The sequence below is a fragment of the Dendrobium catenatum genome, unplaced genomic scaffold (assembly GCF_001605985.2).
Source record: "Dendrobium catenatum unplaced genomic scaffold, ASM160598v2 fragScaff_scaffold_431, whole genome shotgun sequence".
Classification (NCBI taxonomy): domain Eukaryota; kingdom Viridiplantae; phylum Streptophyta; class Magnoliopsida; order Asparagales; family Orchidaceae; genus Dendrobium; species Dendrobium catenatum.
Window position 1 is genome coordinate 102666 of NW_021318893.1, and position 3378 is coordinate 106043.

The following is a 3378-nucleotide window of genomic DNA, read 5'->3' on the forward strand; positions in this document are numbered from 1 at the left end:
AATCAGTCACATGTGGTTCAGTCATCATCAGGTCAGCTTGAAGAAGTGAAAACTGAAGAAAAAGGAACGAAACACAGCTCTCAAATAAGCGTGAGAGAAAGAAGGAGTTGGCATCATCTGTGTAACGTAGATGGTTAGGATTTATAACTTTTAGAAGAAAAGAAAGCTTACCCACCAATAAGGTGTATAGTGGTTCACTCGTACTACTCACCTTTAGACCCTAAATCTATAAAAGGTGTAGTGTCATACACACGACACTAACATCTACGACCTAACTAATGCAGTCCTGGACTTATTCCTTGCCTGAAAAAGGAAGCTAGCTAAAATCCTAAGCACAACTAATCGTCCTATATGTATGCAAGATAGGAAAGCTCTATCCTAAGGAATCAAGGATTAGTAGTTCAAAAAACTTAAATTAAGGACTCTATAATATGCAAAGGAATAGATCTAGCATTATATGATGCATGAAAAGATGCAAAATACCCCTATGTCTACTGATGTAATGCATGCGTATAAGTGAGGTGCAATGAAAAGCAAAGTGTGTAAAATGTATGTATGACATTCAGAGTACAAAAAAAGTAAATAAACACACTAGGGGTACCCTTCAGGTAAGATACCCGCACAGAAAACCATCCTAGCGAAACCCACTTCATGAGGGAAAACAACGATGTCCAATGGCACAATAGGTGGCCTACTCTACAGGCCTAAATGACCCTAATGGTCTCTAAGGATCACAGAAAAGAGGGTGTATCAAACCCAAAATAAAAAAAAGGCCAAAAATCCTAGCGATGCCCACTTCATGTGGGAAAACAATGATGCCCAATGGCATAACTGGGTGGCCTACTTTACAGGCCTAAATGACCCTAATAGTCTCTAGGGTTCACAAAATGGAGGACAAGCTTTGACCTATAGAACCAAAGCTTTGTCAGTGCACTAACCTATGGCTATCTACCAAACATGCTAGAATACCTATCAATAAAATGTGTGTGATGTGTAGCAGTTTCGATATTTAATTAAAAGAATTTGCTTTACAAATTGCAGAGATTATACCTGATTGTGGAGCTGCCACTTAAAAGCTCCAAGAAGGCAATTTATTCTCAATCACGTAAAACATGTGGCACAGCCACTTAAATACTTCAAGCTAGCAAATTACCTCAATATACCTCACAAGACAAATGAAAGAACAATACATAAATGAGCGTAGATGCCATTCAGAAAAGAAATGCAAATAAATGGAAATATAACTAGCAGGAAGATTAATATTAACATTTATAAAACATGTACAAGTAGTAAACACTGAATAACAAAAGGAAATATTGGCCTAACCTAGGGCTAAAAGTCATGTTATAACCAAACAAGTCTAAGGTGTGTGTAGGCTGTGTAGTTTAGGATATGTCCTATGTAGGATGATTTAATTGAAGTTGCTTGTATTTTTATTTGTTAAAAAAGCCAAAGAGAATATTTTTAATTAAAGTTTAAGTAATAATATTTTTATGATTGGTTTTAGATATTTTATTTATGAATTCAATTGATTACCACCTTTATTTCACACCGAGGCCGTGAGATTTATTTCACCCATCTTAGGGCTAACTTAATAGCCTCGTAGGAGTAGAGAGAGTTCCTATTTGCATGTTTTGCATTCTTACAACTTATAATATTTTGATAATTTCAAATAATATTGTTTTATATATCTCCTAACACTTTTTGGAAGATTTGTTTTTGCTCTAGTGCTTACTAACATTTCAGAAAAATCAACTCCAAGGGATGAAGACTTCAAATCAAATTTAGCAAATATTCATTTGTAAATCATAAGTTTTAAAATGAAAGGGAGTGATTATAATTGAGTGAAAAATTACAACACACACTCTTGGGGGAATAATTTTTGTGAACTGATCGTACGGGACGAACCTAGTTTGTACGGGACGATCATGTCAATTAACCCCTAGGAAGAGCAATGGATCGAACAGGCGGGGAGAAAATTTTTCTAAGTCCTAATCGTCCAGGACGAATTTTATTTTCATCCCGAGGCGAACGTTTCTTGATTCTCACCCTGCACTTTTGGTCCAGATGAAAAGTATGGTTCATCCCTAGACGAAACTCTCTGTTTGAGATCGTACAAGATGAAATGAACCTTCGTCCCTGGACGAAACTTTCTGTTTGAGATCATACAGGACGAAATGAATATTCATCCCTAGACGAAACTCTCTGTTTGAGATTGTACAGGACGAAATGAGCCTTTGTCCATGGACGAAACTCTCTGTATAAAACCATCCCAGGACAAAACTTGTTCTTCCCAAGATGAACTGAACTGACTTACCTCAGTTGGTTACGTCCTGCAAAATTTTGGGAACCGACCTATGTAATAACCGTTTCGTATCGGACGAACCTAGTTCATACGGGATGATGAGCGTGTACAAACATAATTCATACTAATATACATTAGGATCATTTCTTACACTTAAAGTAAAATCGTCCGGGATGATCCACAATCGTACGGGATGATCTACTGCATATAAAATTAAAAACTTATAGTTTTTGGGCAGTTTTTCTTGTCTTTTGTATATATAGTCCAAATTTGACTGCCACCCAATCTTTTTGCTCATTGATCTACATGCCTATTCGAAGAAGAGTAAAGGAGAGAGTGAGAGACAGCATTCAAAGAAGAATTTCTACCACTGGAGCGTGAAGGCTTAGCTTGGTGTTCAAAGGCAAGATTTCCTACTTATGATTTGAAATTACTTCACTCTTTTTCTTTCTTCCTTCTAGATTTCTTGTGAAGAGATCCGGTTCTCTACCGACACTTGGAGAGTGTGAGCAGACGATGGGTACTCTACCCACACTAGGAGAGTGTGAAAGGACGAAGGGTTCTCTTCCCACACTAGGAGAGTGTGAAAGGACGATGGTTCTCTGCCAACACTGAGGAAAGTGTAAATGGATGATGGTTCTCTGCCGCACTGGGTAGTGGTGAAAAGAGTGTTTGTAAAGGCTTCTCCGCCTTGCTGTGAGTGCAAAAGGAGAGACACTATTGGTATTAGTGCAATACTCAGAGGGTGCCTCTGGGGAGTGGATGTAGGTCTGATTTAGATCGAACCACTATAAATCTTCTGACGTTTATTTCACTTCTTTTTATTTTTTGCATTTTTTTTTTTTTGCTTAAAAATTGTGGTTGAAAAGCTTTTTTTATAAAAATTCATTAATATTTAATTTCGGTTCAATTTATCTAAAAGAGGGATAATTTTTAAAATACCAATTCCCCCCCCCCCCCACCTCTTGGTAGCTTTAGGACATTAACTTAGGTTTAACAACCTATTCACTAGACTCAACAAGTGGTATCAGAGCTTTGTTTTAAAATCATAAGTTTAAACTACTTTTTGATTA